Source organism: Dasypus novemcinctus, chromosome 13 (assembly GCF_030445035.2).
Source record: "Dasypus novemcinctus isolate mDasNov1 chromosome 13, mDasNov1.1.hap2, whole genome shotgun sequence".
Taxonomy (NCBI): domain Eukaryota; kingdom Metazoa; phylum Chordata; class Mammalia; order Cingulata; family Dasypodidae; genus Dasypus; species Dasypus novemcinctus.
This window is the reverse complement of record NC_080685.1, coordinates 72,341,614-72,353,736: the sequence shown is the minus strand read 5'-3', so window position 1 is coordinate 72,353,736 and position 12,123 is coordinate 72,341,614. Positions and strand designations below refer to the sequence as shown.

At 35.4% G+C, this 12,123-nt stretch overlaps 1 protein-coding gene across 3 annotated transcripts in view; it reads left to right on the top strand.

The window, feature by feature from the left end:
• BRINP3 (BMP/retinoic acid inducible neural specific 3) overlaps nt 1–12,123 on the top strand; it is a 534,695-nt gene that overhangs the window by 316,875 nt on the left and 205,697 nt on the right. The gene's annotated exons all lie outside the window — the stretch shown is intronic.

Sequence of the window (12,123 nt, the reverse complement as noted above, 5' to 3'; positions counted from 1 at the left end):
TCCTATTTGGATCCCTTTTATATCTGGTTCTTGCTTCAGTGTTCGAGCAAGTACTTCTAACACAATATTAAATAGAAGGGGAGATAGTGGGTATCCTTGTCTTGTTCCTGATCTTAGAGGGAAAGATTTTAGGATTTCACCATTGTTGAATACAATTAGCAAGTATTTTGTTGAGGATTTTCACATCTGAGTTCATTACAGACATTGGTCTGTAATTTTCCCTTCTTGTGGTGTCTTTGTTTAGCTTTGGTATTAGGGTAATGTTGGCATCATAAAATGAGTTAGGGAATGTTCCTTCTATTTTGATTTTTTGGAAGAGTTTAGGCAAGATTGGTGTTAGTTCTTTCCAGAATGTTTGGTAGAATTCACCTTTGAAGCGATCTGGCCCAGGGCTCTTCTTAGTTGGGAGATTTTTAATGACTGATTCTATCTCTTTACTTGCGATTGGTTTTTTGAGATCATCAATTTCTTCTTTTGTCAATGTTGGCTGCTTATGTGTTTCTCGGAATTTGTCCATTTCCTATAAATTGTCCTTTTTGTTGGAATATAGTTTTTCAAAGTATCCTCTTGTGATAGTCTTTATTTCAGTGGGGTCAGTGATGACATCCCCTTTCTCATTTCTTATTTTGTGTATTTGCATCTTCTCTCTTTTTTCTTTGTTAGTCTAGCTAAGTGTTTATCAATTTTACTGATCTTCTCAAAGAACCAGCTCTTTGTTTTGTTTATTTTTTTGAGTGCTTTCTTATTTTCTATTTCATTTAATTCTGCTCTGATCTGTGTTATTTCTTACTTCCTTCTTTCTTTGGGGTTAATTTGTTGTTGTTGTTTTTTACTAATTCCTCCAATTGTGCAGTTAGTTCTTCAATTTTAGCTCTTGCTTCTTTTTTGATGTATGAATTTATGGCTATAAATTTCCCTTTTGCTGCATCCCATAAGTTTTGATATGTTGTGTTATCATTTTCATTAGTTTCAAGGTAGTTATTAATTTCTGTTGAGATTTCCTCCTTGACCCACTGGTTTTCCAAGAGTGTGTTTTTTAATTTCCATATCTTGGTGCCAAATCTGGGTCTCTGGCCCTTGCAAATTTCCAACTTTATTCCACTGTGGTCAGAGAAATTATTTTGCATGATTTCAATCTTTCTGAATTCATTGGGACTTTCTTTGTGCCCTAGCATGTGGTCTATCTTGGAGAATGATCCATGTGCACTTGAAAAGAATGTATATCCTGCTGCATTTGGGTATAATGTTCCATGTATGTCTGTTAGGTCCAGATCTTCTAATATATTGTTCAAAACCTTTGTTTCTTTATTGATTCTCTTTTGAGAAGTTCTGACCAATGGTGATAGTGTTGTGTTTTAATGACCCCCACTATAATTGTAGAGGCATCTATTCCTTCACTTAGTTTCTCCAACATTTTCTCACATATTTGGAGTCATCCTTATTAGGGGCATAAATATTGATGATTGTTCTATCTTCTTGAAAGATTATCCCTTTCACTAATATGTAGTGTCCATCCTTGTCTCTCACAATAGTTTTGCATTTAAAGTCTATTTTTCCCATTATTAATATAGCTACTCCTTTTCTTTCTTTCTTTTTTTTTTTTTTTTTGATTATTATTTGCCTGTAAGATTGTTTTCCAGCCATTCACTTTCAATCTCCTTGAATCCCTGGGTCTAAGATGTACTTCTTGTAGACAGCATATAGAAGGGTCATATTTCCATATCCAATCTTCCAATCTGTGTTTCTTAACAGGTGAGTTTAATCCATTGACATTCAGTGTTATTACTTTCAAGGAATTATATGTATTAACCATCTTGATTTTGGATTTGTGTTTGACATAAGCTGTTTGATTTTTTTTCCCTCTTTTTGTCATTTTAGTTGTCCTTACACTGTCCTCCAACTCTGTCTTTCCTGTTTTCTTCTTTCCTCCTGCAGGACTCCCTTTAGTAGTTCTTGAAGAGCAGGTTTCTTATAGGCATACTCTCTTAGTTTCTGTTTATCTGTGAATATTTTGAACTCTCCATCATTTTTTAATGCTAGCTTTGCTGGATAGAGTATTCTTAGTTGGAAATTCTTTTCTTTTATTACTTTGACTATGTCATAGCCCTGCCTTCTTGCCTCCATGGTTTCAGATGAGAAACCAGCATTTAGTCTTATGGAGTCTCCCTTGTATGTGATGGTTCTCTTTTCTCTTGCTACTTTCAGTATTTTCTCTTTGTCTTGTGCATTGGATAATTTGACAAGTATATGTCTTGGAGTAGACCTGTTGGGATTTATGCTGTTTGGGGCACGTTGTGCTTCCTGAACATGGACATGCATCTCCCTCAATAGGTGTGGGATGTTTTAGTCATTATTTCCTCCAACATCCTTTCTGTCCCCTTTGCCTTCTCTTCTCCTTCTTGGATGCCTATAATGCATACAAAACAAGCAAACCACACTGTCTCAAAGATCTAGAGACTGGAAGATGGGCTTAAATGAATTTGTGGGGGGGGGGGAGAGGAAGTTTGTGAGCTGATGCCTACATGGGTGAAGTCAGTGATAAGCTGGAGGTAAGTATTTTTACAGGAAGGGGATAAGATGAGGGCATCGCTTTAGCTTTGCATGGAACTTTACAGAGGGGCTAGGGTTGGGAGGATGGGTCATCTTGCCCAAGGAATTGGGGGAAGGAATGGGGGGAACACTTGAATATGGGAGACCATCAGGTATATAGTTGAAACTATAATGTTGAGGAAACTCTTTAGAAAATATAATAAGGAAGGATTACATGTTTAAGGTGTTAAGGGGGGGGGCTTCTAATACAAGGGCAAGCTTCTAGGGAGTGTGCACGTGCTCATTTTGTCAAAGTGTATTATATCATTGGGTGGAGACCCATATAATGAGTGTGAAGTTGTACCCACATCCTGGGGAGACCTGATGCTCTCAAACAGAGGGAATTGTGTTTCTTGAGAGGACTGGGGGCTCCCAATCTGTTAGGGCGGTCTAGTGTGTCAAGCCCTCAGCATTGTTCCAAGTACCTGTAAATCTAGTCCCTCAAGTAGTGAAGACTGATTGTCATGGTGGGCCCTGAGTGGGGGGGGGGGGGCGGGGAGAAGTATAGAATAGATGGAAGCAGGGCAACTGGGGGGCAATGGAAGTGCTCCACAAGATCATATAATGATGGATATAGGACATGTTAACTTGAACCAAAACTGTATAAAAGTCTATAAGCTAAAATGTAAACCATAATGTAAAACATAAGGAAACTAAAAATTTAAAAATGTGTACAGTCTAAAATATAAGCCATAATGTAAACCAAAATGGAACCATGTTTGATAGCTATGTTTCTAAATCTGTACATTAGCTGCAGCAAATATAACATGAACATGCAAAAAGATCTTTGCTAGGGAAAGGGGAAAAAGGTTTGGTGTTAGATATATGGGAGTCCCCAATAATGTATACGTGAATTACTGTGATCTAAAACTTTTTTGAAGACAAAATTAAAAATTAGAAAAAAGAAAGGATGTAGACACTGAGGAAGAAAGTGCCTTGCCACTGTACATACAGAGCAACACCTCTTACAGAGATAAAAGGCAAAACTTTAAAAACAAAGCTTTATAAAATTTTTCATTTTTTAATACTCCAATTTAGTTTTACTTTAGTTTAATATTTGTAAATTAGTATGTATTCTATTTCCAAACTTTAAACCTGTCACTATATTTCAATTTCCTGTTAATTGAATTTGGCATTATATTAGGCTTCACTGTTGAAGAAGTTTTGAACCACAGTGAAATTCACAGTGAGACTGAACCACAGGAGAGGAACACTGGTGTGGGGTGTTATGGATGGGGGGGGCACAATAGGTGGGAGGGAGTTCTCTAGGACATGTATATAGGGGACATAAAAATGTTCTGATATGTGTTGGGTATTTTCATTGTAGTTACAGTCACAAACATCAACTGAGGGAGTGTTGAGTTCCTATCCCAAGGACCTCTGTTACATACCCCAATGGAACAGCAATAATCCTTCAAGTGCAATGACAAAGACCAACAAGGAAAGATGGTCCAATAATGATCCCTTGATGCTAATGACTATGCTTATGTGCCTGTGTACCTGAAATATGAACTAGGCCTAGAGCTGCAGTGTGCTTAAGAGTTACCTCCTGAGAGCCTCCATGCTGCTCAAATGTGGCCACTTTCTAAGTCAAAATCAGCATGTAAATTCATTACCTTCCCCCCACTGTGGGACATGACTCCTAGGAATGAGCCTCTCTGGTGTTGAGGGACTACTACCAATCACTAACTGGTGATCCAACTAGAAAGAGAATAAAAGGGTTAACTCAGACCAGCAGAATATCTCAGCCTACATGTAGGATCATGTGTGAAAAACTGCTTTTTGTCCTTGACTAAAAGAGGGGAAAGGCAAAGACAAATGAGTTTATATGGCTAAGAGGCTTCAAAAAAGAGTTGGGAGGTCATCAGAAGGGTTAAGGTTTTGCACACCTCAGCAGGGCCCCAGAAAAAAACAGAGTAGATACAGCCCTAGGTACTGGTTCTCCTGAAGGTTACAGAGACCCACAGGGTGTATCATCATGGCAGGTGGATTTGCAGCTCTGTGCCATGTCAGAGGGTCCTACTTTGGAATTTGTGCTCCTGAGTGTGATGGAGCTAGACTCAGATGTGCCCTTTCTATACATGCCTCTTTTGTCACTTTTACTGAACCTGTGGTTGGCACTAGGGATGGTGGATACTCAGGGGACTTGAATCTCTGGACTGCCCATGTGCCACCTGGGCAGAGTTGCAACTCCTACTCTTGGTTTGTTGGACTTACCCAGGTCGGCCAACAGGGAGGTGAAGATGGTCAACCCCCACACCAGGGAATCAAGAGTGCCTAGAACTGCAAGCAGAAGAATTGCATCCATCATCCATGTGAACTCTATCCCACTCTTGATCTAGAGGTGGAATGGATATCACCTTCCCAGGGTCCACAGAATGGAGGAATAAAATATGGATTAGAGTGGGAAAAACAAAACAAAACAAAACAAAACAAAAACTATATATAGTACTTACCTACAAAGGACGCAAGTCCCTGTGAAAGCTGAGCCTCCTTAAAAGTTGGATGTACTTTGTTTTGCAGGGCCAGGGACTTGACCTAGCAAACAGAAGGCACTCAAGACCTGTTTGTTCAATGAATGAATATGCCTTTTCTACCACTACTACTCCTACTACAAAAAAAGACATTTATACCTACAACAAAAAAAGTAAACAAAGAAAAAACTGGTATTTGGAAGTTTTCAGTTTTTAAAAGTTATTGCATTTAGCATAAAAAAAGAGTCAACATGTGTTTTCAGTAAATTCATTATTTGGCTGATTAATTAACTTATAATTGCATATATTAGCATACCGAAAATTCCTAGAATGAGACCAATTATTTAAGTCAAGCAGAAACAAACCAACCGATAAAACAATGGCAAGTAAGGAATGTGGAAATTGCAGTGGTAATTGACTGAGAGTATTTTTAGATAAAGAAATTGAGGTAGAGGCTTAATATCAACAGTATTTAATTTTTCCCCTCATTTATCTTTTTTTTAACCAAGAAGAATCTGGAAATGTTACGTTGGCCTTTCTTTGTTGCTCCTTAGAAGCCTAATTAAAGTAGGAAAAACTAATGGTAGTGCCCCCCTCCCAGTTGTAAGAGGCCTCCAGGGTTTATGTAATGTTTCATCTCCTTACTCCCATGCACATTTTACAAGCAATTTGGACAGATAAACCTGGAAGAAGGTGATTCCACAAACTATTTACAAGAATTCATTGTAATATTTAATTGGCCTACCCTCTTAGGCAAGGAAGTTCTTAAATCTGTGTGAAATGCTTTGTGCAGTAATTTAAATATCACAGGAAAGAAAATGTGAAGCAATATTTCTCTCATTTGTGTTTCTGTCAGTTGCTATGCCAGTTGCCCTGTCTCCTTCATTTAAATAGAAGCTTCCTAAAACATGTGTCAATATTTACTTTCTCAACTTCCTCACCCCACCCGTGACCCGCCTTTCTCTACTTAGACAATTTTTTTTTTGTTTCCTCATGCTGCATCCTTGGCCCTCTTTATTTTTCCTCATTTTATAACCTCTCCCTGAACAATCTTATCCACCTGTGGGGCTTTTATCTCTAGTAATTCTAAGGTCCATGCCTTTCTAGTCTTCAGTTTGTATATTCCACCAGGAATCTCCATGGATGAAATGCAGCATCATAAAACCAAGATTGTAAAACTTAATGCATGATCCGTTATGCCCCCAACTTTATCTTTATTTATTATGTAGCTAATGGCAACCTGATCTCTTTAGGTGATTGCTAGAAATTTGGGTGCCATCTTTGGTTCTTTCCTCTCAATAGTTCCTCATATCTAGACAGCAAATCTAGCCAGTGCTATAATATATATTTAGCTCATTCCAATTTTTTCCGTTCCCACTACTAATACCTTGGAATAGTTATGTTGCTTCCCAGTTTGATTACTTCATTATTCTTCTGTCTGCTCCCACTGTTAGTTATTGACTTTATCATCCATTTTGTTGACAGGCAAATATGCATATCATAAATTTATCAATATCATAATCCCCTCTTGCAATGGCCCTCATCAACTTCAAGGTAAAGTCCAAACTCCTTAGTATGAAATGCAAGGGAAAATTGTCTTCTTCTAAAATTTCAATATCATCAAACACTTTCTTATTTCTTCTTCCCACATCATACTTCTTACTGATTCTCAAATATTCTCTATTTCCTCTTATCTCCTTTTATTTGAAACTGCTGTTCTTTCTGTTTGGAATAGTAGTTCTCTCTTAGCCTACTGACTGTAATGAATAATCATAGCATAAATTCTTTAAGAAATTCATCTCAGTTCCTTGTACCCTGTCAGGATAAGTTTATTATATGATTTTAATCTTAGTACTTTTAGACTTATTTGCATATTTTTATCATTGATCCATCAAATTGAATTATTATTTATTACATTGCTGATTCCACACTAGATTGTAAAGTTGGTGGGTGAGTTTTATTAAGTACAAATAGTAATATGGCCTGTGCATAAATTCAAACTTATTCTATATCCAAGTATGCCTAGTTCCCTGGAAAGCCAATTGAGAGATATAAACTATAAAGGCTTTGGATATTCAGGGAGGATGCAAACTAAATGTGTTAATTCAAACTTACCTAGAAATAGAGAGTATGTGTTAATTCAAACTTACCTGGAATGTGGGGGGTATGTGTTAATTCAAGCTTACCTGAAATGTGGGGAATATGTGCTAATTCAAGCTTACCTGGAGGATATAACCTATCTGATACTCAGATAAAACACTTGAAAAAACTAACAAAAAAGTCCTTTTGCATATAAGCACCATTTGACTCCTCACTCCTACATCCGCTGTATAAAAGGGACCCAAAAATCCTATTCGAGGCTAAATTTTTATTCGTATAGGAGTCTTCCAAGTCTGGCTGGTCATAATAAATCTTCCTTCTCAAAAAAAAAATAGCAGGTTGCAACAAACAAGTATTCTGCCAAGAAATATTTTTCTGATCATATATTCAATAAATAGCTCATAGAAAGCAAGTCATGGGAAACAGACTTTGCCCACTGGTTAGGGCTTCTGTCTACCACATCAGAGGTCTGTGGTTCAAACCCTGGGTCTCCTTGACCCATGTGGAGCTGGCCCATGCGCAGTGCTGATGTGCGCAAGGAGTGCCCTGCCACGCAGGGTTGTCCCCCACATAGGAGAGCCCCATGCACAAGGAGTGTACCCCATAAGGAGAGCTGCCCAGCGCAAAAGAAAGTGCAGCCTGCCTAAGAATGGTGCCGCCCACAAGGAGAGCTGACACAACAAGATGACGCAACAAAAAGAAACACAGATTCCTGTGCTGCTGACAACAACAGAAGCGGACAAAGAAGAAGACACAACAAATAGACACAGAAAACAGACAACTGGGGTGGGGGGGGGAGGAGGAGAGAGAAATAAATAAATAAATAAATAAATTTTTTTAAAAAGAAAGTCATAGTAAAAGGAATAAATACATTTAAATGTCTTTTATTGGAACTTAAGACATGAAAATTTTCCTACTCTTGAAAATCCCAAACAAAGTTTCTAGGAGTAATATATTAGGAGAATGGAAAGTTCACATTTTTAAAATGTGCATTTAAAGATTTGCAATGAGTGGCATATTATATGTGTTCATGAATTTTTAAAACTGTTGATAAACAGTAATAAGTGAAATCATTAACCAATATTTTATTTCATTTCAAAAATGCTGAGTGCAATAGCAATTTCACATAGCTGTGTGTAATGGATGTATGTATGTTTGTGCTTGTGTGTGTAGAGGTGTGATTTTGCAAAGTACGTATACATTTTTGTAACATTTGTCCTTTTTCTGGTAACGTAAACAAACAAGTTTTCATATAATACATTTTTTTTGGATAGTCTATTGAATTGTGTTCTATATCACAGGTCATCAGTAAACATTTTTATTTTACTCCTTCTCTTTACATTCTATGCTGATCAAATGCCTATTTTTTTTTTACCAATATTTCTTCTTTAGTTTTGTGTATTATTCCTATAACATTGTGCTGTATTTACATATAGATGTGACCTTGTACAAAATTTGTGCATAGTTTGGTGCAAAGTTATTTGCCTTGGGATAAGTGAAAATGCTGTCATTCTATCTCTTTCTAAAATTAAAAAAAAATTAACATCCAGCACTTATATCAGGAATGTATTATGATCTTACAAATTTGATTGGGGGTGAGGAGTGGATATTTCCAATAAGTTCCCACTAAAGTTATTATGCTTTTGCTATTTAATAATAAACATCTTGACAAAATTTTATATTTATTTTGAAATACTTACTGGGGTCCAGAACCATGCTGAGAACTTGACATGGGATATCCCTTTTTAGATTTACAGCCACCAAATTCAGTAGGAAATGTTAATCATTTCACCCAACAGAAACTTGAAGCTTAGAGGAATCCTTATCTAGTGAGTGGACTAAACCCAGTCATGATCATTTCAACCTATTTTCTTTCATATTATATAGCATTATTAGGGTTTTGATTGGAAATATTTTAAAAATTTAATATCTTACTTTTAAGTCAATGGATTCTTTAATAATTGTATTTTCATTTAGGAACATGGTATATTTTATGTTTGTTTACTCTTATTTTGTTCTACTTTCTAAGTTGTTTAATTTTGCTCTCTTTTTTTTCATCATATAGTTTTTCTTCATTTGCTTCTAGTTGAAATAATTTCACAACTTTTAACATTACTGTAATTTTGGGGTGAAATATATCCTTAGAGCATGAAAGATCGTAGGGAAATTTGGTATAAAATAACAAAAATATTTTATTTCCAATAAATTGTCTGTATCTGTTTTCTTTTTTTTTAAATTTGTATACCCCTTTTCTTTTAATCAAAATGAATTTTGATCTGTACTATTTGTTTATACAATTATTTCATAACCTTGGATAGAAAAGAAATTTTAAGTTATAGTTTTTAATTAGGACATTTATGTATTTTCCTTTTATTCTCTGAAAAATTCCACAACTGGGAAACTGATATTTTACAATATAGGAACTTTTGAAAATAAATCACATTTTGTTTTTCTTCCACTTTTTTATAATTTTGTATCTTTTCTGATTTTAACAATCTCTATAAAAGGCAATTCACAAGAGTTTTCAACTACAGAAGCAAAGAGCACGTTTACTATACATAGAAGAGAAATTTTCCCTAAAATATTTTTTGCAAGTGTCCATTTTTATCTTCCACAACTTTTTAGCCATATCTTCCATACCTGCATCTGCCATAATTCTCAAGGCCAGCCCCTCAAGCATGTATAATTGTTCTTTACAGTGTTCTTACACCACCTAACGGAACGACTCAGAGGAAACAATTTTTGCGTTGAAATGACTACATTCGTTTGCTTTCAATATTCTCCTTCCCAGAAATAAATTAAATTAATTAAATAAAAAATCTGTTTCTCAATCTATATATCATTTCTCAAAACCCTGAATGTTATCATTAATGGCTTAGAATCAGACTTAATCATTTTTATATTATGCTATTGAATAATCACTTCTTTTACATATAATACATGGAGATCTCTAAACCAGACTTTTATATATTTACTGATGAACAGAATTTCAAGCTATTGGTGCCACAAACACATAATTAAATTTTGGCAGACATAGAACCTTCCGGAAGTATTTGTAAAATAATTTCACTTTTGTCCTTTTCATTTGCCTTATATTTATTAGAATTTTTAAAACTAAATAAATTGGATCATATTTACTAATGCTGACAACAAGACATTAAAGTCCTTAAAAAAAAACAAGACTGAAAAGATATATGTATCATTAGATGTGTTGAAAGCTATGAATTTTTATATTAAATCAGGTAATGATCTGTGATTCCAGTTATGAAGAAGAAAGAAAAAACAAATTATATAATATGCTAGAAGTTTACAATTTTATACTGTGAATGATAATTAAGGAAAGATCTAGATCTAATTAATCTAGGCCTAGATATAAAGATATTCTACATTTTCAAGGTTATTATTTAATTTCCCTACTATGTTCTCAAGAATACAATGACCAACTAGAGGTTACTGTCTGTAATCAGATAAAATAATCCTGTTTATCCTATATCAAAGGTTTAGAGTTTTCAAATTTCCAAGATCTCATATGTCAGTGATTATTTGTCTAAAGTCCATTTTATTTAGAAAACTGCCTTAAAATTACCTGTATAGGAATTTGTTTATATTATTGTCATGTTAGTGGCGATGATGGTGTGGTGGATTTATGTGGTGTGTTAGAGGGAAAAGTTAGACTATGATAGAATAAATGAAGATTTAAATAACCTCAAAGCATAAGCATTTTCTTTAATGCTTTTAATTCTTTCTCTGTTAAGCATTAATATTTTAATATTAATAATTTTTTATGTGTGTGTATATGTATGTCTATACACACAGCATACGTTATACATATTAACACTAATAATTATTTCTCTGAACCAAATAAGGGATGTGATATTCAGTATCACCACTGGGGAGCAGTGGGTAGTGGAGAATAGAGAGTTGGTGGAAAATGTTGAGGAAAAATGTAACGCCTTGCCAATGATAAATTGTAGTCTCAACTATTGCTATGCACTTATTTTAAATCTTTGTTACTACAAAAGGACTTATTACTGAAAATATGATAATGTCATGGTCCAAATTAGCCATGCACTTAATCCATCTAAGCTGCCTTGTCTATGCTTCTGTCTTTGATTATACCTATAAGTTGATGATTCCCAAATTTGTGATTTTATCTTTGACATTGATTCTAAGAGTTAGGCCTGCTCTGTTACTCCTCCTACACTCTGTTTCCAACTATGTGTCCTATGGGGCTCAGAGTCACCGCCCCGAAACAACCTTTCGTGCACTTCCTGCTGGGGCTTCTTTTCTCCCTATCTTAATGATATCATTTATGCTAGAAACCAGTCATAGTTCCCTTCCTTCATCACCTTCTATTTCCAGTATTCAAAGTCTTGTCAATTCTATTTGACTCTCTTAATCCATTTTTTTCCGATATGTTTCATGGCCACTGATTACTTCAGGGCTTCTTCACCGCAATAATCGACTGTCTCCTATTATGCTCCCTTTTCTTTTCTACCTAACCAGTATTCATAGGCTTACACAGGAGCCTAATTGCCCTGGGGGTGCATCAATGAACAAAATTGGCAAAATTCCCTGCACTTGTGCATTCAAGTGAGGGGTGTCAACAATAATCACAACAAATGAGTAAATTATACAGCATGTTAGAAAGTGATAAGTACTGGGGGAAAAGTAGAATAGGGTAAGGAGAAAAGGCTTATGGATGGAAGAGTGAATTGCAGAGAGGTAAAAAGAGAGATGAGTTGAGAAAGTAACAGGGGCCTGAATAATATGGAATTTATTCAATTCTAGAAAAGGCTCTGACTTTTACATGGAGAAAAATGGGAATCTGTTGTGGGGTTGAGAATAATGAAGTGATCTAATATGAATTATGTCTGGCAAAGATCATTCTGGTAGCTGAGAAGAGAATATCTTTTATAAACACAAATATTACTACAATACTACTTTGCTTTAAAATATT